This window comes from Pinus tabuliformis, chromosome 8, assembly GCF_031772625.1.
Source record: "Pinus tabuliformis cultivar Carrire ecotype Pingquan chromosome 8, CPIR1, whole genome shotgun sequence".
NCBI classification, from domain to species: Eukaryota; Viridiplantae; Streptophyta; class Pinopsida; order Pinales; family Pinaceae; genus Pinus; species Pinus tabuliformis.
The window spans coordinates 659310823-659334986 of NC_142294.1; the positions used below are offsets into that span (position 1 = coordinate 659310823).

Below are 24164 nucleotides of genomic sequence, written 5' to 3' on the forward strand. Positions count from 1 at the left end.
TTTGTCCTTCTATCTTGATGGTTTGAGGAGTGGTAATTCCAGCCAATGCATTACAAGATATGGTCGGATTCATTTCTTCTTTATCTAGGCTTTGTTCCTGTAGTATATCCTCTTCGTTTACCTTTCTTGCTCCTTTTCTTCTTCTTCTTCACAATCTATGTAGAATGATTTCTTCTCAGCACACTTATGACCTTTAGTGTATTTGCTATCACAATTGTAACAAAGCCCTTTTGCTCTTTTTTCTTCCAATTATTGTGGTGTCAACCTTATAGGTTGTGGAAGAATAAGGGCAGCAACACTTCCATCTTTATAGTTGTGAGTGGTATGCTTCCTGGTTGTCATAATTTTGCTTTCCATTTTTCTTGCTAACCTGAATGCCTTCTCTAATGAATCAGGTTCCCAAAGGCAAACATCATGTTGGATATTATCCTTTAATGTCCCTATGAACACATCAATCCTATGCTCCTCTGGAATATTTTTTACCCTTATGTTCAATTTTTGGAACTCCTCAATGTGCTCCATTATTGAACCCTTTTGTTTTAGACTTATCAATTGGCTAAAAAAAGTGTTGCTTTTTGTATCCTCATAATGTGCTGTCAATTCTTCCGTAAAAATTTCCCAAGTGATAATTTGTTTATGAGAGCAAAGCCATTGATACCATACAAACTGATTTGGTTCCAAATATAAAGTTGCAATACGTACCTTTTGTGTGTTTTTCACATTATTGAGATCGAAAAATTGCTCCATCTGTAATATCCATGTTGCAGGATCCTTGCCATCAAACTTCCTCATATTAATTTTTGGAATATGGTGGGTCTTCAGTCCAACATTAGAGTCTATGAAATCATGATTAACATTTCTATTGTTCTCATCATGAGTTACCTTTACTACCCTTTCACCATTAGTAAGAATTTCTTGTAGAAACTTTGTCAAATCTGTCTTCAAATCTTCCATGCGTGTCTTCAAGTCTTCCGTGCTTGTCTTCAAATTAGCTTCCACGTCATTCATCTTAGTTTCTACATATTTCTTTAAAAAATTCATCTTAGCTTCTACACCATTCTTTAAACCATCCATCTTAGCTTCTACATCTTTCTTTAAACCATCCATCTTAGATTCTGTTACTTTTTGTGCAAGTGACACTTGTTGCACTTCGTCTCGTAATTTTGATATATCATGTTGCATTTCTTCCTCTTCTTCATGAGTCATGCTAGAGCTTTCAGGATTATTACTAGGTATTTGAATTTTCTTTCCTCGGGGTATAAATTACTGATAATAATGCTTTACTATGCCCTTTGAATTCCTTCAAACTAATTTTTCAAACCAATCTTATGCAAAAATTTAAAAAAAACTACACACCTTTTTTCACTTTATAGGAGCTTGATATTGAATCTGATGTATCTCTGTAATTTTGAATCATCCAGTTATAAAATTGTGACTTGCAGTAGCCCTCTTTGTCCTCTTTTGAATGCCACCATTCGGATCCAAATTGGATTCTCCAGGGAAGATTTATGCCAAATCTCCCACAGTGACCTGATTATAGACTAGTTCAGAAGAGCGAACTTGTACAACGTGCCACGAGTCACTTTTTCGACCTTTGACTCTAAAAAATATATACAAGAAACTAAAGTCTGTCCTCTTTCTATACCTTTTTATGAAATTTCAATATGATGCTCAGAGATAATGTTATGACGATTTTCCCCAGGTCACCTGTTTGGAATGTAATTCAAGAGTCTGCAAAAAGACCAACTTCCTCAAATCATATCTCTGCAAATATAGTGAAAAAATCTCTGAAATTTGGATTCGAGGTTCAACACGATTTCGTCTCAAATGGGTTTTTTTTTTAGCTTCTGAAACATTGCAGAAAAAATGTTATAGTGAAAATTCCACGATGACCTATTTGGAGCAGCGAAACCCTAGAATCCAAAGCTCTGATACCAAATGTTATGAAACCAGCTCACAAAAAGATAGAAAAGATATATTAACGCCTAAGAATTCAGCCTCTTCGAGGGGGCAACCTCCTTTACATTACATAAATGAACAATTCTTGGATGATTCAAATGACGAAACCTCCTTTCTATATATAGGAGTCTAAGGAGTCACAATATAACCCAGTTGACCTAACAATAATAATATAAAGCCACAAAAATAACAATAGAGGGATTCTATGGGGCACAGTAATAACAATATGGACACAATAGGGGCACAACAATATTCATAAGGGATACAACTACAATAGTAATGGGGTAATCACTAGTATTATTGGGAACTAACAGTGTAGATATGTACCCTTGGCTCATGCAAGGGACTGTGAAACTTATGTTACTCTCTATGGATAATACAAAGGTCTATGGTACCTTCTACTATGATTAAAGAAAACACTTCTAAAGAAACTCACATAGCATTTCTGAGGCAATATGAAAGACAGACATATAACAACTTATGGAAAAAATTGAAAGGAATTATTAACTTGATCTACTATGATGAGAAGTCTAAGTTTGTTGTGAACATATCTCTTTGAAGCACCCTAAAGAAATATATGTAATTTGTGCTCTAGTTTGATAGCTAAAGGTCTGAGGTACCTATGTTATAGAAAGATGATATATATCAACTGAAGAAAATATATGTTGCAGATGACCAAATATTTGTAAAAATGGGCAGGTAAGGTTCAAGAAGTACATATAATTTTGTTCATTTCAAAGTTTTCTTGCAACCAATGACCTATGTCAACTATATTGCATATAATGCTAAGTCTTCTAGGTCATGGTGAAATCACATGAAGAATAAGCTAACAACCTTATGCTTCTTTGAAAGATAGTGACATATTATAAAAGGGTATGTATAGATATATTAGAGATCCTGACATAATTGATATGTTAGCATTCAAATCCTTTCCTTATATATGAAGATTATATTTTTGTGATCAAGGAATGAAATGAAAATCCATCTCATGTATAGAAGGCTTGTCAATAACATTTCTAGGATTTGTAGCTAACACATTAGTATACTTGTAGAATTTGCAAGTTTGAAGGATGACATGTATTGAAGGCTTTGGACATTGAAGCATCTAGGGTTCATAAACCCTAGAAACAATATGAATTAGAAAACCCTAGAATTAATCATTTCTGATATAAGAAGAAGCCCTAGCTCTTGAGAATGGTAGAAATGACATCATGTTGATCTGAGGACAAACAAATAATATTTTTCTTTCTTCTTTTTCTTGTAACATAAGAAGAGTTCTCATAAGAAGAGTAAGATTGATAAGCCATCTTTTAAGCATCGATGCAAAGCTTGGATGCAAAGCTTTGTTTGTTACAAAATTTCAAGAGCCAACCTGGAGGTGGAGATAGATCTGGCAATGAAAATCCCCCAAGAAGACTCATCTTTTTATGGTCAACATTGATAAATAAGGAATTGGGATGGGAATTCATGCAAAGGAGGTGTAGACAGGGACCACGGATTTGATTTTGTGTAGAAAGGAGGAATATAATATATTACTCTAGTTAACAAAATGTCCTTATGCTCACAAATATGGAAAGAGTCATAGAAAATATTGGGTATTTCAAATGTGTGGAAAGAGGAGATAGTGGAGTAAAGTTTGAAGCAGTGATCTATCAAAAAACAATTGCAAGAATTTATAGCATTGACATGCCTAATAATCTGGGAATCTAGATGGCTAGGAACAATCAAATCTTTGAAGATAAACACATTCCTCGCCTTTCAAGTTTTCTCACAAGTCAGATCTAATTCTGACAAATTAGATCAATGGTTTCAAATGTTAGAATGCCTATCAAGAAAGATGCTCCTCATCAGTTGAAAGAGCTAGGACTAGACAAGATTCAAGCTTGGGGGATAAACACATTCCTCACCTTTCAAGTTTTCTCACAAATCAGATCTAATTCTGGCAAATCAGATCAATGGTTTCAAATGTTAGAAGCAAGATGTTCCTCATCAGTTGAAAGAATTGGGACTAGACAAAATTCAAGCTTGGGGTCTTTTTGACGGAGTTAGGCAGGGTCCACCAGAGTTTAGCAATGTTGAAGGAGTTTTGTTTGTCTTTGATTCTCATCATGTCACATTTAAATCAGGCCTTGAGGCAGGATCCAATAACTATGCAGAGCTTATGACTTTGAGGTTATTTCTTTAGTGTGCACTAGAAAGGAGAGTCAAACATATTCAGAATGTTGACTATGCCTCCTTTTTCATAAACTGGATGAAGGGAAGTGTTGAATTACATAATATCCTGCTCATATTTAAAGGATATCAATTACATGAGATAGCAACCACCTTCGACGGAATTTCTTTACTCATATGTTTAGGGAAATAAATGAGGAAGTGGATACATATCGAAAGAGGGTTAATAGTTAGCAGTGGGGTCCATGGTTGTGGAGAAAATAAGAATGGAGTCTTTGTTGTTGTCCTGATTTATGAACTATTTATAATGCTTATGTTTCATTTATTTGTGCCCATAAATGTCATAGTGATGTAGGACACTTTTCATTTTGTTTTCAAGGAAGCTTGATCTTCTTTTGAGTAGCCTATTTTGCATGATGTTTTTGATGCCTTTTTCCCATTGAGGCTACTAAAATATATGGTTTTGTAGTTTTTATGGTTCTTTTGGGGGTGGAGTTTTATCTTCTTTTCAGTAGTGTAATTTATAGTTTTGTAGGCTATATTTGGTGTTTTATTGGGACTAGAAAATTCAAGATTCTCCAATTTGTAGAACGGTTTTTCCCTACAACTAAATTGCTCATGGAAAATTGTTGTTTCTGAAGATTAGGGTTTCAAAATGAAGCTTAATTTGAAGGTTGTTTGTGTTATTAACTTTTTTTATGTGGCTTTCTCTAGGGTAACGATCTGATTCATTTTACTAGTTGTTTTTGTGACAACAAAATGTATTTAGGTTCTGTACGATCTTAAGCAACAAAATGTTGCATTTGCTTTTGTGTTTTACACCTTTTTGGGGGAACATGATCTTGTATTCAAAAGCATAGTTGCATTTGCTTTTATGTTTTACACCTTTGTTTTGGGAGAATTTGATCTTGTATTCAGAAGCTTAGCTGCATTTTCTTTTGTGTTTTACACTTTTTTGGGGGGGAACTTGATCTTGTATTCAGAAGCCTAATTTGAAGGTCATTTTGACTATTATTGTTTTCAGTAGTATGATAGTTTACATGATCTACTTATGTAAAAACCGAAGTAGTAGAATATTGGGTATTGGAATCTATCATTTTATGTTTTTTTAGTTGCAACGTGATTTGGTCAAGAATGAGTTTCATTAATTTCTGAAGAAAATACATGTTCATGTATGATAATAAAAACCAAAATGATATTTGGATATCTTGTTTTTTGGTTTTGAACTTTTGATGAGGACTCGGTTTTAATAATTTATGAGAATTTTGAATGACATACTGAAGATTACATTCTTTATAATGTAATAAAATATCATGTAGGAGACTATTATATTAGGATATTGTTTGTCTTCAATTTGGATGTTTTCTTTATTGTCAAGACTTGGTTTCATTAATTTACTGAAAGTGCATGCTTAAGTGTATGAAATCCTTATTACCATCATCTTGTATTCAGAAAATGCCAACTTGAATGTGCAGGACTACGATTCATTATGACAGCTGCAAGAACTTCACTTTTAGGGGACTTTTTTGGTTATTCTGATTACGATTATTTTCTATGGGTTATGATGGATGATTAAATATGTATTTTTATAGAGGCCTTCATTTTATGTCTTTGTTCTGCTTCAAGCTCTGGTGGATGACATAGAGGATGGGCTCCTATGGGAGAGATGTCCCATTTGAGACTAAATTTTTGCTAGTTGAGGGTATTGAAGGTTCACCTATGAGCACTGGTGTGGGTGATGGCATTGGAGAGCCAAAAATCTATATTGTTTTCTTACCACTGTTGGAAAGATCTTTTAGAGCATTTTTGCAAGGAAATGAAAACAATGATCTTGAAATCTATCTGGAAAGTGGTAAGACTTTCAGGGATTATGAATGGTACAAAATTCTTAATGTGACTCAATTTGTCAATTCCTTGGAGTAAAATAGGCATTTTGATTTTCTCTTGAATTTACTTCGTATTTGGCATTCTAGAAGATCTTGTTGTTGAGACAACTCAAGAAGTTTATTCAATTTTTTTTTGCTAGAACAAATCCATATGAAGTTAATATTAGTGTAGTAAAGTGAGAACCTTTCCATGTTTCAAATTTCTTATTTAATTTCATCTCTTTTAGAACTTTTCATATTTTAGTATCAATGTTATATGATTAACATCAATTATTGATAGCGTAGTATGTTGAGAGGCATTCTAAAACCTTTCTTATTTAATTTACTCTCTTTTGGAACTTCTCATATTTTAGAATCAATGTTATATGATTAACATCAATTATTTATAGTGCAGGGTTTTTGAGAGGCATTCTAAAACATTTTCCCATCGTGAAAGAAAGACGGTAATTTCTCATGGAATGGAAGCTTGGTTCTTTCCAATGGTGTCTGAATTTGTTCTGTGTGCTAAAAAGTTTAGCTCGCCTTAACTTTCAATTGAGAATGACACATCCATGTATTGTTTTACTAAGTCATTATAAGTTCTTGTTGGTTCTATGTAGTCTTATGATTTGAATATTTCTCTTGCAATTACCTGATATACTCAATTTGTTTGGGTGGTATACATGGGAAGCATTTTACACAGATGTCACAGCTAAGGGTGTGAAACAAGGTTTAGAAAGCTATATTATTTTTCTTGGCCCCCTTTTATGTTTTGTAATCATACATGAACTCTTTTCGAGATGCAGTTACATAGTGACCTTATCCTAATGGTCTAGTTCCAAATGTTTGTGGATTTTTTGTATTTATTTAACAGTCCAGAGAAAGGGGGCACCCCTCCAAAGTTTTTGCTTCTTGATGATGGCTGGAAATCTATTGAAATGGACCCTAATTCAAAGCCTCATCTAATTGGAAATACAAAAAAGTAGGTTTGACCTTCTTTTCTCTTCAAATATTGCATTTGAAGACAATAATTCATCTCTCTTTGAAATATGAGGATAATTTCCTTTTGATTCTCTACATTCTTGCAATATGAAGATAATTTCATTTTGATTCTCAAATTTCTAGTGGAATTCTAAAAATTATATGGGCTCATAATTCAATTTTGCAAATTGGTTGACACATATAAAAGAGAATTATAAGTTTCAAAAAGATGGAAGGACTAGCTAGAGACAAGAGGATCCTGCTTTGGGCCTCAAACACATTGGTATAGAAGCAAAGAAGACCCACAATTTAAAGTGATCTACCTTAGCTGTCGTTTAGGAATTACTCATTTATACTCCTTATTTATCTATATGCTCCAAACCCTGTATTCTAGCACTTGCCTCATGAATTCATAAGCTACATTCCTTGTTTATTGACTAGTCGATATATTTAAACTATCATTTGTATATGCAGACTACTTACCGCCATAGTTGATTTGTCATGCTACTTTGTTTTGAATTTATATTAAATTTGTGTTATTCCAGGTACATTTATGTTTGGCACGCTATCACTGGTTACTGGGGAGGAGTGAAGCCTGATGTTTCTGGAATGGAGCATTATAATTCAAAATTGTCGTTCCCTATTGAGCCTCATGGGATTCTTCATCACCAACCAGACGAGGCATTAGAATGCATAAAATTAAATGGATTGGGTTTAGTCCATCCCAAAAATTTGTTTCAATTTTATGACGATCTCCACTTGTATCTAGCAAGTGTTGGCATTAATGGTGTCAAAGAAGACATCCAGAATATTATCGAGACATTAGGTGCAGGACATGGTGATCATGTTAAATTGGTCAGCCAGTATCATCAAGCAATGGAGGCTTCTATTGCTCGAAATTTCCCTATGTATATGTTGATCCACAATTATGTATATGTTTATCCACAATTATGGATGTATATGTTGATCCACAATTATATGTTGCATTTACAAAATCGCCTTCATTTACTCATCTCGCTATAAATTCATTGTGTCAAGGATAGAAAGTGCTAAAATCTATAATGGATCACTTTTGGAACTCCAATGTTTAGCTCAGAAATACCAACATCTTTTGATAGCAACATGTTAGTTTAAAGAAAACATCATGCTAGCCTTTAATTTAATACTGAAAATATCTTCTGCAATTTCCTGTAGCGAGGTATTCACTAAGATATCACACTATCCAAATAGGAGATCCAATATACTAGGTAAAATTTATCAATCAAATGGAATAGGGTAATAAAGACCTTGCAACAAAGGTTCTACAGTCTTGCAGCTACCAAGAAGAGGACTTGCATTATGTTGTAATATGTTTCAAAAGCTTGAAATGTATGTTGTAAAGTTGCATAGCTATAGAGATGCACTCCATGGGAATAGATATTCCTGATTTCTGAGTTTTTCGGAGCATGCCTTAGATGTAACTATTGTACTCACCAGTGGAAAAAGACAATTCAGAAGAGTAGAAAAAAAGGGAATAGAATCTCACTTAAACATAATGCACACAAGCCAATCAGGATTCTATTCCCTTGTGTGCACTATGTTTAAGTGAGATTATATTCCCTTTTTTTCTACTCTTCTGAATTGTCTTTTTCCACTGGTGAGTACAGTAGTTACATCTGAGGCATGCTCAGGCAAACTCAAAAATTACGAATATATATTCACATGGAGTGCATCTCTATAGCTATGCAACTTGAAAACATACATTTCATGATTTTGAAACATGTTCCAGCAGAATGCAAGTCCTCTGCTTCGCAGCCGCAGGACTGTAGAACTTTGTTGCAAGGTGTTTATTACCCTATTCCATTTTATTGATAAATTTTACCCAGTATATTGGATCTCCTATTTGGATAGTGTGATATCTTAGTGAATACCTTGCTATAGTCAATTGCATAAGATATTTTCAATATTAAATTAAAGGCTAGTGTGACGTTTTCTTTAAACTAACATGTTTCTATCATAAGATGTTGATATTTCTGAGCTAAACATTGGAGTTCCAAAAGTGATCCATTATAGATTTTAGCACTTTCTATCCTTGACACAATGAATTTATAGCGATATGAGTAAATGAAGGTGGTTTTGTAAATGAAACATATAATTTTGGATCAGCATATATGTCCATATTGGAGTCTTTACAGGTCAGTTCCATAGAATTGTGTATGTTTTCTTGTAGTAAACAAACAATCTGACCAATCTTTTCTCTCCCTTGAATGTAACAGTAACAAATTTGTATTGAATAGTTTATACAATTCCAAATATATTGTTGTTATAAGAGCCTTTGATGATTTATGGCCAAGTGATCCTACATCACATACCATTCATATTGCTTCTGTAGCCTACAACATCATTTTCTTGGGAGAGTTTATGCAACCTGATTGGGATATGTTCCATGTAATGCCCCTTATAATATATCTATTGTTTGTACTTCCAAGTTTATTTTCCAAGCTTTAAGTCTACAAACAATAGATCATTATTATATATTTATAATACAGAGTCTTCATCCAATGGGTGAATACCATGCTGCTGCCCGAACTGTTGAGGGGTGCTCAATTTATGTTAGGTAAATTTTTTGATTGGTTTTAGTCCTAATGGCTGCAATAGGTATATTCTATAACCTAGATGGGGGAGATGTCCAGTACTTTATGTGTCCATGCATGAGTGTATGCATAATGTTTCAAATGACAAAAAAAGGAAGATTTTTTCTTATGATGGATCCATCTTAACCTCTGGATCTATTTAGCACTGAGAGGAAGTAAAAAACTCAAGGCACAAACCTCAATGTGTTTGCATATTGAAGGACTTTGTCACTATGTTGTGGTTTTCACCTTGAGTATGAGGAACCATTGCAACCAAATAGATAGGCGGATTAAGTTGTTTCTTCTTTGCACATTTGACCCTTGTTTTTATTTTGGAGCATTTTTCTCTTAACCAATTTGGTTATCTAGGGAAATTATGTTTCTTGTTTATTATATAGTTTTTGGGGTAAACATCCACGGGGGATTTAAATTGTGATTGATCGTCTTAACAGTGCATCCATTCACTGTTAATCCAAAGCCTTGTGGACATAATTTTTCTATAGTAAATTAATGACAATTTGTTTTTTCCTTGGATTTATATTGGCAACAACAACCTGGTGGACATGACTTTGACTTTGACTTTGACTAAGGTATATATTACATATAATTAATATGTATATATACATATTAATTTTTTCGTCCCCTTGTCCTATCGAAAGTTTCATCTTCACTGGACATTAGAGATATTGGTTATTGTGTGCAACAACTTCTAGAAGTTGTAGAAAATGATATCATAGGATTGTTGAAGAAAAGGAAGTTGAAATAATTGCCTTCTAAATGATGGAGACGAGTACCAAATATTTTGAAAATTTGTAGTTAATTTCTCACTGTATTACTTTCTCTATGCAATCTAGTACATTGTTGGTACTTGTTAGATGCAATCTTCATAGAAATCTTACACCAAAAGAAAAAGTTAAGATTGAGTCCATGTTACACTATTTAGAAACCAATCTTCAAGCTAATGCATCATTAAGTCAAACATATTTGTTTTTTTTTGTATATGGATTGATTGGGGATGGTATGGAGGAAGAAAATATGGGTAGGAAGACTGATTTGTTTATTAAACCTAGCCTGGAATCTTCAAGATCATTGGACTCATATAAAAATTCGATGAAGGGAACTAATGATGATAAGCTAGATACACCCAATAGATATCTAATTTCAGTGTTTGCACTAAGACTTCTTGAGAACCATATGAGAAAATTAAAAGTAGATAAGAGTGATTAATATTTAATAGTGATGTTAGACCCTTTTATACAACTATGAGGGTATTGTCTGAAATCTAAGTATGAACGAGTTATATCACATTCTGTGAAATGATTGGATTGACTATTGAGACTTCCCCTTCCATCTATTGATATTCACAGTAGCAATATTACCTCCTTAGTTTTTAATATGGTCCTAACAAAAATAAAGAGTGGCAGTCCCTTAATGAAGACTTTTGTTGGTTTACTTATTATGCTTTTGGGACATGCAAATACAACCTTCTCAAATGATCCATTAAAGGTGCTTCCTGTTATAGACATTTTTGTGCCTTACAACATTGAGCATGAAATGTCCATAATCAAGGGATCCAAAGTCACTAAACATGTTGTTCCTACCCCTAGAGGAACAAGGCCAGCTAACCACAGCAATTCACAGAAGTTTTCCACCTGAAAACACTCAAAAACAAGCCAATTCTGGATCATGTCAACTGCTCCACTGAGCATCTGCGCTGAATGTCAACTGCTCCACTGTCTACCTGCGTTGAATGTCAACTCCAACAAAGGCTACCTGCACTGAGCGTAATTGGACAAGTGGCAGGCTCATTCCTCAATGTGTCAATGCCCAAGAAGCTTCCAAAATGACACTTGCATCAAGGAATTCGACTGGTGATGAGTAAGAGGTTCCAAATCTCCAAGTGGAAGCAAGAACCTCCAAGTGGACTCAAGAACTGAGAGAGGGAGAGGACACTAGTCAGATCTCAAGCTGACTCATCCTCTCTCCAAAATAACTATATATAGATCTCTCCTCCATGGGATCTAGAGGCTGGAATTTTGTTATTGCAAAGAATTGTTGTTGGTTTGAGACTGGAAACATTGGGTGCTTTATGCTTTGAAGGGAGCTGAAGAAGGAATTCCATTCTGCTGGGAAGGAGATGCTGGATTGGAGCCCTCTGGGTTGTATCTCTTTCTGAACCTTGTTATCAATCAATAAAGCTATCTTGGTTTTTTCCTATATACTGGTGTATTTGTATGATTGCATTAGTGTATTTGATTTACTTCTAATCCTGAATCATTTATGAATATGAATATTTGCCTTTGTGTTGTGTTCTTCTCTTGTCGCAAGTAGCTGTTCTCTTGTCACAGGTAGCTGTTCTCTTGTGATCTCGTGGGAATCAAGTAGCTGTTCTCTTGAGCAAGCGAGGAGGCAAGTAGCTGTGAACACCCAAAGAGAAGAGGATCTAGATCGAGGGACAAATGGAAGACAACGGTAAGTCTATCGATCTCCCCTCTTTCAAATTTCATAAAGGAAGAAACCAGAATCGTTGTATCTATTTGTTGCTAAGGTACTGTCACACCTTAGGTGGATAGGATCGTCCTGCATAGGCATTTTTCCCCACAACAAATTGGCGACTCCACTGGGGAGAATTTGTTTATTCATTTCATTTGTGTTTCTGTCATTTGTTTACTTCATAGACTTGACAGCAACAATCGAACTGCATCTTTCCCGGATGCAAAGTAGAAAGTTGCTGCTTTGATCCAGTTGCTGGACTTGTCTATGATCTAAAAAATGGGTCCACAAATGATTTGATGATCCTTGTGATAGTCTTTAGTACCCCCTCAAAGCATCCCTCTGTTTATACCTTGCTTGTGTTTCTGATTTGGCCTGAAACAGTTGATTTTTGAGCATTTTATGACCCAGAACCCAGGGGAAACGAGAGTTTCTCCTTCAGCGCAACTGCTGTGAAGGCAGACTGCATTTCAACGCAGGTCCCGTGTGGGCTACCTGCGCTGAATCTCAAATCCTCAGTGTTGAGGTTGCGCTGAACCAGTTTAGCCTTGTGCAGCTGGGGTTCTCTGATCTCTGTTGCCCTGTTTTGATCTCTGTTTTTGCAGCCTTTTAACCAGCATAGGTACTAGTCTGATAACCCCTTTTCTTTGCTTAGATTCCGCCTCCTTTTGTACAAAAATACTGTGAATGTTTTTATGTGTTTGTGGCGTCATTTACAGTTTTCCTTTGCATGAGTAAAGTAGTCATCCTGTAGCCTTTGATTCAGATCTGATTGATTGTGATCTTAGAAGAGAGTTCATTGGTTGTTTGCGGATTGATTATAGATTTACTTTTGCTTATTGGTTTGAATTTGTCTCTTTTAAGTGTCAAAACAAGTCTTTATTTCGAAAATCGTTAAGTGTTGTAATCTCTTCTATCTTCTCTGATTTTGGAAAAAGTGAACTTGTTATTATTGATCATTTTAAAAGCAAATTCAAAGTTGTGCAAAAAGCTTTCTTTGTAGGCATTTATACTAAGAAAGTGGAAAACAAACACCTGCATTGTGCATTTTGCATTTGATAGTTTGCATGTTGGATTTAGGGAAAGTGCATTAGAGTGTGCTGATTGCTCTTTGAGAAAAGATAGTGTCTTTCTTTTCCCTTAGTAGCTAGGATTTTCAAAGTTGAAAAGATAATAAAGCTTGCTTATCATCTTTAGACTGCATTTAGGAATTTGTATCATACATCTCGTGGTGAACCTTGAAAGGCAAACTTTAAAAATATCAACCTAAAATAAACTGAATGAACCTAACAACGCTTTGTAACATAACGCACAACATAGAGGTCTAGGCTAGAGACGTGTTCCGGCGTCGTTAAGCCTAGTGACTGTCGATCTCGGAGAAGGTGGGTGATTCCTCCTGAGGGACGATAGCACTAGTATGGATTGTGCTCCCACGTACCGTCGCGTATATATTGGGAGACCCCTATAGGCATATATCTTTTATCCTTAGGAAGCCGTGTCGGCCGCCCTATTGATCGCAATGCAGTGAACACAGCATTCACGAAGATCGACCGCCCGTACCTTAAAAAGTATTCTGCGATTTTGCGAAAAGTTTGGCACACCCTCTGCCTAGATCTCCAGAGCAGTTTCTTTTGGCCTTTTTCAGACTCTATAACAGAAAAATTCCATCCGAGCATTTGTCACTTCGGGCTTGTTAAAACATCGAAGGAGACTAGAGTCATCTTTAGTTTTTTCTCGATTCTTTAAAAGTGAAAAAGCAAGTTGTGTCTAAAGCGTCGTTAACAATTTATTTTAAATGGAACAATCACCCTTTAATCCTGTGTTGATCTTTTGGTTGAAAAGATGGAGCACACCAACCAAGGAATTCCTCTTGGTGGAAATCCTAGTCCCTTCTCCTCTTGGGGAGATGTTGGTGTGCCCCACATGGCCACATTGTCGCTTCCAGGACTGACAATTGGCCTCCCAGTATGGCTCTTTTCAACCAATGTCGTTCAAAATACCACCATTCCTGAACAGTCAAGTCAACAGTTAGATCAGACAAAAGTTGCCTCCCAGCCTTCCACTTCATCTTCCTCCCCTCCTTCCTCTTCGCTTGACGGAACTGGTCGAACAAAAAACCAGGTTCCTAAGGAGAAGAAGGAGAAGAAGAAGAAAGAAAAGAAGAAGAAGGAGCCTAAGGCGACTGGGGGCAAACAAGTGTCATCTAACAAAAATCCACACACAACACTCGTAAGGCCTAAATCGCCATGCGTCATATGCAAGGGAGACCATTTCCATAGAGATTGTCCCTGTATCCCCCGGATACTAAGGGACTGGTCCCCCCGTTTGCACAATTCGGTAGCATCGACCTCTGATAGCCATGTCGACTGCTCACCATCAACTAGTGGGAGTGAAGCTCCAGGACAGAGCGGGAAAGCTAAATTTCCCTGCAGACTGTGTGAAGGCGATCACGCCATACACCGTTGTCCCTTCTTAGACGAGGCAAAAAGAGTTCTGGAAGATCGCCCGATTTTACGAGTGCATCTCCCTCCTGGATATCAAAGACTCCTGCCAAGTCCCTCACTAGTTGAGAATCCGGCTGACCCGCCCAGGTGGTCAGCCGAAGCACCTGTCATTGAAGATGAACCGTCTGGATCCATGCCTGACGAAAGTCAAAAGGTTGATACGGCAGTTGACCCGGTTTTGCCTTCAGAGGCTCCATCTTCGAATGACACCATCACAGAGGAGAATAAAGACGACACCGTCTAGATTCTCTTCATCAGCACTGACTCTGATGATCAAGGGGGCAATGCCACCATTCCTTTATCACAGGAAGGAAGTTCATCAGAGCGCTATCCGGCCGTATATTCGGTCCCACCACCAAGCAACCTAGTTGTTTCCTTTGACTGGAACCAACTAGGCAGACCCCGGTTGCCAGCTAGTATACCATTCAGAATTATTTGTCAAATATACAGAATGGTAATGGCTGGCACTATCATTGATGAGGGGGCATCTGTGAGTATCCTTTCCTCTATTGCTTGGAAAGCGCTTGGTTCGCCAGCGCTTTTGCCTGAGATGAGAAGTCTATCAGGCTTTGATAAAGGAACCAGTCGACCTTTAGGGATCCTCCCCAATGTGCCTATAACATTGAAAAGGAAGACCGTTCAAATGAACGTGATGGTCGTTCAAGGACCCTTGGATTATAACCTACTCCTTGGACGAGACTATATATATTGCATGGGAGCTGTAGTCTCCTCACTCTTTAGAGTAATGTGTTTTCCGCATGGAGGAAGAGTGGTCAAGCTCGTGGACCAACTTTTATTTCCCGGATCACACATCGCAAATAGTCATGAACCATCCCTAAATGGTCTATTCACGCAAGAAGTGTCTCAACCCACGGTCTGTCCTCCTGATGAGCACGAGTAATCCGGGAGGATATGACCGGAACCCAGGGGGCATGCGTCCTGGCCTGCTTCGGCAGGAAAACTTTGGGTATAGAGTAGGTTTCCGCGGGAGAATATGACTAGTCCGTACCCCGTCCGTGGATGGAAGAGGGGTTGTTCTGGAATAAGATTTTTTTGTCAAAGTTACGTGTTTGGCGCCAGAGTCATTCACACTTGTCTATTTCGGTAGACATTGCCGAGGAAGTGTTTTGTTTGAAAGAGTAACGAGACAATCTTTGGGTAACCTGAAAGAGGTAAGCCTCTCTCGATTAAAACAAATGTTTTGGCGGAAGGGAAGTAGAGGTAACCTTGAAACTCTGTTTTATACCTGGAGGCATGCAAACCTTTCGGAGTGCAAGCAAGGGGCAACTATTTATTTTTTAAATTTTTAGGACCTCTAACCCTTTAAACTCGTAGGATTAGTCGTTTCCAAGCTTGCATAAAGAAAGGATCAGGAGCAAAGCTTAGTGAGATGAAGCTCCATAAAAAATAGAATCTTGATGAGACACTCTTATCTTATGACTGGGTAAACGAGCAGTTTTAGCATAAAGTTCATGCTCGTTAAAAAATAAACGCAAGATCCGAGCAGTTTTAGCAGCATAGTTCATGCTCGTTAAAAAATAAACATAAGATCGAGCAGTTTTAACGCGGAATTCATGCTCGTTAAAAAATAAAACATAAGCTTGAGCAATGTTTGGCGCATTCAAGCTCATTAAAAAATGAACCTATTCCGGTAAATAACCATTGTGTATATAACCTTATCTTCCATAAAAGCCTTGGTCGTGTTTGCACCGTCACCTCCACTTTTCATTTGGTCGATCGTTTACCTCCATTTGATTGTTTACCCATTTTGAGGAATAGCTGCGAAGAGTGATTTCACCTAGCCATCCTTGTGACACTGTCGTGATTGGAAAATTCCAACCTGTACCTGGAATCAGCTGCTACCCCTGTTCATCAGTCGTTCCTCAAAAGGCGAGTCTTCTTTAAGCTCTTTTCAACTGACTCGTAAAATATGAAAAGATTGCCGAGTTTTAGCCTTCCAGCTCGTTAAAGGACAGGAAGAGCTATCCCTCCTCTAGATTTTAATCTTTTTGGACCTGAGGGATTATTGCACAAAAAGGTCGAGCGCTTGTTTTATTCGGCTCGTTAAAATTATCGAAAACTCATCCCTTCTGTATTGTTTTATACTTTTTCGGATTTAAGGGATTATATGACGAAAAAGGAATTTTGGAGTTGACTTTATGTACCTTTTTAGACTCTCTAAAAATGAAAAGGACCGAATTATCCTTGTCGTTAGACTCGTTAAAATTATTAAATAGCGACTGTTACACTAAAAAATGTCACCATGACTATTTACAGTTAGTATGGCTCAATCAACAGTCATGCTACCCTCTTAGGCAAGTCTTATGCCTCTGCTCTCCATGTCAAACTCCAAAAAAGAGAGAAAGTCTTGTATAAATGTATTTATCTCTGGGGACGCAGGTTCTCTCAACCTTACCTGCGGGGACGCTCCCAACGTTCACAAAAGCTGCGTCCAAAGACGCTCTATATGTAAAGGGACAGGTGCGTCCCCCTGTAAAGGTTAGAATGCGCAAGTTTCATCTTTAAAAAGTTACTTGTGGTCATTTCTAGAGCATTCTAGAAGGTTGTTCGACGTGTATTGGGCACCTCCAGATGGTTCTTGCACTCCTATCAAAGAGGAACTTATCCCATCAATAAGGGAGCTATCCCACCCAAAGAGGGGATTATCCCATTGATGGTGGACCTGATTAACCTCCTCTTGAGCACTATAAATACAGGCATTGGGCCAGAAGGAGGAGAGGTTGAAAGCTATACATTTCTAAGGGTAAATGCTGCAGGAATTGGGACTCCCATTTAGAAGCTTGTGAGGAGAGATTGCCATCTTTGCTTGTTCTATTTGGAAGTGGGTGAGCTTTGTCAAAGTAGAGGAAGACTCTTGTGGACCCTGGAAGGAGCTTGCACAACACCAAGGCTCAGGTTGTAATGGTTCCTTTTGATTACCTTTAATGCAAATTGGTCCATTCTTCTCAATAACTTGTTGTTTATGGGTTATTTCATGTACTCCTTGGTCTATATGTTGAATATGCTTTGTTTTATGTTATAATCAGGTGCTATTTAATTGTTTGACTGTTGGTGATTGCAGGTTTTGGAGAAAAGGAGGAGCTCATCCAGATCAACAAAGCTTGGACTTCTACAACAGCGTTTCGACAAAGGTAAGAACGAAACACTTGATTTCTCATATCATAATGCATGTTTAGAGAAGGATAGCTCCAGTTTGTTTTGTTTGTCATTAGAATGTCTTAGACTTCTAGGAAGGTCGGTCGTGTCCGCACTTTTGACAGATTCCGTGTGACAAATTGGCGACTCCACTGGGGATTCCATTGATGAGAAAAGTCTCTTCCTTTGTGTGAACTTTGCTTTGAGAAAATTGGTTTATTTTTCTGGTTTTGGCTCTGTGATTCTGTCTCTGGGTGGGTTAGCTTAGGATTAGTTTTACTTTGCTTTTTCTTGAGTTTTTCAGTAGGACGCACCCTCTGAGTGCTGCACAATGCGTCCCTGGACGCACTTTTGCTGTGCGCACAGAGCAGGCCCGCACCTGTGCTAATGGGTTGCCTGCATCCCCTGCCAAAATTTGAGAAAATTCCATTTTTTACACTTTTTGCTCTTAGATTTTGTTTTTTCTTAGTTTTTACTGCCCAGATCCATTAGTCTCTTGTCAAAGATCTTCACCTAAGCTTGTTTCATTGGCATTCCTGCTTTAAGCTTTCATCAATTGGGTGTTTTGAGTCTCTTTTTTGAGAAATTCTTGATTTGATTTCCTTTGGTCATTACTTGGAGGTTTCTCTCAGTCCTTTCACAATTTTGCATCTTTTTGCTTTCGTTTTTGCAAAAAAATTTCCCCCTCATTCGCCGGGGGGGGCTAAATTGTGTATGAGTGTTAATCGTCTTTGAGTGTTTTTATTTTTGATCTTTGGAACTCTCACCCAATTTTCTCGACTTGCACTTGATTGGTTCTTAGATTACATTAGAATCATCTTGTGTTTGAGGATTCTCTTGCATAGATCACATTTGCATAATTAGAATTCTCAGTTTCAGAATATGAATGAAAAATGTGCATAGATTACATTTGCATACTTTTCAAGTGAATTGTGCATAGATTATGATTCCATAGTTTACATTCTGAAAAAATCAATCGTAGATTTAGATCAGTTTTCTTTGATTTGAATTTACACAAAAATAAAAAATAAAAATTGGTTTGGAATTGATTTGCATTAGTTTTTCTTGGTAAAATTAGTGCATTAGAGAATTTGTTATATTTTCTCTTAGTGATCAATTTTTTGCATTGTTGGAAGTGAATGGAAACTCTCTCCTTACTTTAGTTAGGATTCATCGAATTGAAAGGATTACATTATCATATTCGATTGCATTCAGTTGAGTCGGGTCATAACACCATTGGTTTCGTATCCATTTACCCATTTGAGTAATAACAGCCTTAATAACACAGCGCTTAATTAAAATTCATCTAGTAATTTTTACATTTCTAGGGCTCTGAAACACCAACATAGCTTAGGCTAGTGTCTTGGAGTAGGAGAGTAATTAACTCTCCAAGACAGCAAAACCAAACAAGTAGCTCATCTTGTGGTACGATAAATCCAACTGTTGCATTTATACTCTGGGAAAGCTCCTCTTAAAGGAGAAGCACGAGCTCGTGTCCGAACCAGTGAGGGGATCAATCCTCCCTCGTTGGGAACAACGCCAGACACACACGTATTACAAACGGTAAACCTTGGATTAACCATTGTCGAGGAGCCAGGGGTCACTTATCGGTAAACCTTGGATTGTTGTCAAGGAGCCGGTAAGGGGATTGAGCTTGATACTCTGCCCTTGCGTGCTGTCGGAGTGTAGACTGTTCCCCCAGGTGTATTTGTTGCTGTTGGTAACCTTAGTGGCCGTAATCTTAGGATTCTACCCAAGGTGACGGTGGAGGGAAGATCCCACTGTACCTGGAGCAAACGTCGGTTATACTCACTTGGATTTTCTGGGGGGTTCACTTCACTCGAGACGGTTAAAGTGGAGGAACTTGGTCCAGTCTATTCATTAAGCAGGTTGCCGGGGTAACTGTTCCACCCGCCACTTCTGTACTGAATTCTGCGATGTTGGATTTCATCCCCAACTAGTGTTTTCGGTCCGGAAGGTTACTGTTTGTGTATGGTTTGACTCCTAGATTTGATAGCGCGTGTTAATTTGTTTGTTTTTACTTTTAGAGACCATAGGTGTGAATTGTGAATTGTTAATTTTAATTGTTAGGTGTGAATTGTGAATTGTTAATTTTAGTTTTAAATTGTTAATAAAATTCATTGAAGTTGAATATAATGGCAAATGTTCCGGAATTTATCAACCTAGGAACCCCTCCTAATGAGAATCTTAGTACTTTTCCTTACTTTGGAAATGTTGGTCCTCCTTATATGGCTACTTTGTCATTACCTGGATTTACAATAGGATTACCAATATGGTTATTTTCAACTTCATTGGCCCAAAGTACTCCAATTGTTCCAACTCAACCGGATGCTTCACCTCAACAGAGTTCACCATCTCAACATCACCAACCTTCTGTTGACCCTTTACCTTCTTCGCCTAATTTTTCTTCCTCCTTTTCTTCCTCTTCGCCTGGTAAAAGCCTTGATGCTAGTAACCAGGAGGCTAAGAAGAAGAAGAAAGGGAAGAAGAAGAAGAAGAAAAAGAAGCAAGATAAGAAAGAAGTCAACCAACCAACCATGGCTGTAAGTGTTAGTGGTGTTGAGGAAAACTCCGACATGCATCGTAAACCCAAATACCCTTGCAGGCTTTGTAAGGGTGACCACTTCCTTGTCAAAGGTCTTGGAAGTATGGTCAGAAAAATCTCATCAACTTTTCGTTGATCCATCAACCAGTGATAGTCAGGTTCCTGGGAAAAAGGGTAAAGTTAGGTTTCCTTGTAAGTTATGCAAAGGGAGTCATCAAACTCACATTTGCCCTCACATGGATGAAGCCTCAAAATTGTTGGAAAACCTTACTGTTCCACAGCAAGAATTTCCAACTGGTTACCGTAAACTTTCTCCCAACCTACCGTCAACTGACGAAGTGATTGATCTAATTTCAAGTACAGTCAATCACACTCTTCCATTGGAGAGTGAAACTCATGTCACTCAGGTTGATGATCCATTAGTTGATCAAGTGGTCGATTCAATTTCACATTCGGTCGATCACACTCTCCCTTTTGAGAGTGAATTTCATACCGCTCATGTTCTTCTTGTTACATCAGATTCTTCTATGCCGGGGGGCATTTCACCTGTTTCTACAGAACCCCCTCCAAGCACTGAGGTCTTTTCCTTTGATTGGAATAGACTGACAGAACCTCGTCTTCCTTCCTCCATCCCTTTCCAAATCATTGTCAAGGCTGGTGGTAGGGACATACATCGTACACAGGTAGATGAAGGTGCTTCTGTTAGTATTCTATCCTCAACTGTTTGGAAAGCTTTGGGTTCCCCTCAGCTTGCGCCTATTACGCAGAATCTGAAAGCTTTTAACAGAACCATTAGTGAACCTTTAGGGATCCTTCCTAAGTTTTCTATTACCTTGGAAGGTAAAACTGTCTGTGTTGATCTTATGGTAGTTCGAGGTCCCTTGGATTTCAATTTACTCCTTGGGCGAGACTATGTTTATGCAATGAAAGCTGTCGTATCGACACTCTTTCGCGTGATGTCTTTCCCTCACAATGGCAGTATTGTGACTGTAGACCAGCTTTCGTTCCCTAGTCTTGTTTCAACTACCAATAATATGACACCCCAAAATGTTCCTGAGTCTAAAGTGGTATCTACCCCGCCACGGGTTAATTATGTGGCAACTGGTCCCATGTTTTCAGTTACCGATGTAAGTGAGCCTCTCAATGTTTGTTCATCTTCTTTTGATTTAGATCTAGTAACTGACATGGAAAACTCTATGGGATTACTTGAACACGATGTTCTTATCCCTTTTGAGTCCCTTGAAATGTGTTCCTTCCAAAGAAGTATTCTTCCTTCTGATGAAGACCTCTTGGAAGCCATGATCAAGGTATGTCCATTGACATGTCTTTCTTCCAGTTGGAAGCCATGATCAGTGAGTCCGAGGAAAGTTCCTTTTACTGTGTCAACCTCGTTAAAAAATGAATCAGTGAGTCCGAGGATAGTTTTTTCCTGTACCAACCTCGTTAAAAAATGAAACAGGCTAGTATGAGGATAGTTCTTTTACTGAGTCAACCTCATTAAAAAATGAATCAGGTAGATTTTAGGTTATTTAGGTAGATTACAGAAAGTAGGGTTTTGAGGATAGTTCCTGTTACTGAGTCAACCTCGTTAAAAAATGAATCAGATTTGAGGATAGTTCCTGTTACTGAGTCAACCTCGTTAAAAAATGAATCAGATTTGAGGATAGTTCCTGTTACTGAGTCAACCTCGTTAAAAATGAATCAGGTATGATGATAGTTCTTTTCTTGTGTCAACCTCCTTAAAAATGAATCAACTCCCTTTTCAAGTTAAATATTGAAAGTAAACATTCATTTCATCCAGCCGGTTGAATGCAATGAAGCCTGGGGGGCATGTACCTCGCTTTGCATCGTTATGCTGGAGGCATGCGAACTTTTTGAGCATAGTTCCTTGTCTTGTGTCAAGCTCGTTAAAAAATGAAGCAAAAAGTCTTGAGCCTAGTTCCTTGTCTTGTGTCAAGCTCGTTAAAAAATGAAACAAGGGTAGGTTAAGTAGGTAGATTATAGAGTGTAGTCATGAGCATAGTTCCTTGTCTTGTGTCAAGCTCATTAAAAAATGAAACAAGGATTTTAGAGCACAGTTCCTTGTCTTGTGTCAAGCTCGTTAAAAAATGAATCAAGGTTTTTAGAGTAAAGTTTTTGTTAGGTAGCTTGTAGCGTAGTTATGAGCATAGTTCCTTATCTTGTGTCAAGCTCGTTTAAAAAATGAAACAAGGGTTTTTGAGGATAGTTCTTTTCCTGTGTCAACCTCATTAAAAATGAAACAACTCCCACAAGTCTTTCCAAGATCTCGAAAGTGAATGCAATGAAGCTTGGGGGGCATGTACCTCGTTTTGCGTCATTATGCTGGGGGCATGTGAACTTATAACAAGCATAGTTTTTCATTTCAAGCTTGCGTAAACATGAAACTGAATCTGAGCATAGTTCTTTTCCTGTGTCAAGCTCGTTAAAAAATGAAACAAATCCTCCTCTAATTCAGTCGAGAGTTTGACTAGATCTCATAGATGTTAAGTTGTATTTTTAGGTTAGTTATTTCAGTTTTTTGCATAATTTTCTTACAGTTTTAGGTCGAGTCTTTCAAACGATCTCGTTCATGAACCTTCATTTCATCCAACTGGTTGAATGAAATGAAGCTGGGGGGCATGCGCTCTAGCAGTTATGCTTAGGGGGCATCGAGCACAGTTTTCTCGCTGTTTCAAGCTTGTGAAAAAATGAAACTACTTTGAAGCATAGTTTTTCTCTGTTTCAAGCTTTTGTAAAAATGAAACCTATCTCGAGTCAATTTCAGTTATTTTCAAGACTCGTAAAACAAATGAAAATGCCGAGTTCTTTCTATCTTTTCCTACTCGTAAATTAAATTGAAAGTCGGCCATATGAGTACATTTTTATCATTTTTTCAAACTCATTAAAATTTATGAAAAAGTGAAAACCATGAGTACATTTTTATCCCTTTTTCGAACTCGTTAAAACTTACGAAAAAGTGAAACCTCAGAGTCATCTTTTTAGCCCTTTTCTGACTCCTAAAAAATGAAAAGATTGTCGAGCGTTTCTTTTACACTCGTTAAAACAAAATTAAAAGACGGTCCCCTTATAGCTCTTTTCTGACCGTAAAATCAGGAAAAGATTGTCGGGTTTTTGTCTTTTCAAACTCGATACGGAAATAAAACGACGTGTCCTTGATCGCTTTTTACTTTTTAGGTCAGTGACACTAATTATGAAAGTACTCCTTGGTCGCAAGATCAAGCGGTTCCCCCAGGTATTATTTTATACTTTTTCGGGCTTGAGGGACACAAATCTACGAAAAAGTTCAACTTGGAGTCTTCTTAAGTTTTTCAGACTCTCTAAAATTGAAAAACGCTGAGTTTCTCCTATACTGGGCTCGTTAAACATTTCACAGTAAAGGACCTGTCCAATTACAAACAAGAATGAACCACTCCTTCCTAGGGTTCGAATCAAAACTAGGTTGGACTCATCCGAAGGATGAGCTTATAATCAAGCATATGTTATCCTCCTCAAGCTTGTAAAAAATAAAGAGGTACTTGCCAGAAATGGTGGGGGGAAAGAGAGAAGAATGAGCCTATTTGTTACCTTTTGTCTCAGAAGAAACTTTATTACCACTCTTGGACACGACACTTTTCATTCACCTGGGTTGGGAAATTCTTTACCTCACAGTTGATCAAACCACTTTTGAAAGTCTTCAACCGGGTTCTGGGGATTAACTTTGAGTTATTTAGCACCAAACCATCTGTTGTGTCGTTATGTGTTCAAGAGGTCTGCAAACAAAACTTTCATCTGCAAAATACTTGTCATCCATTTGACCATCCCTGAGTCAGTCCTTACAGCAACATTTCTTCAACTT

At 37.5% G+C, this 24164-nt stretch overlaps 1 pseudogene; it reads left to right on the top strand.

Moving 5' to 3' along the window:
- The first annotated feature begins 5709 nt into the window (after window positions 1–5709).
- Window positions 5710–9577, top strand: LOC149237316 (putative galactinol--sucrose galactosyltransferase 1; annotated as a pseudogene).
- Window positions 9578–24164: the final 14587 nt, after the last annotated feature.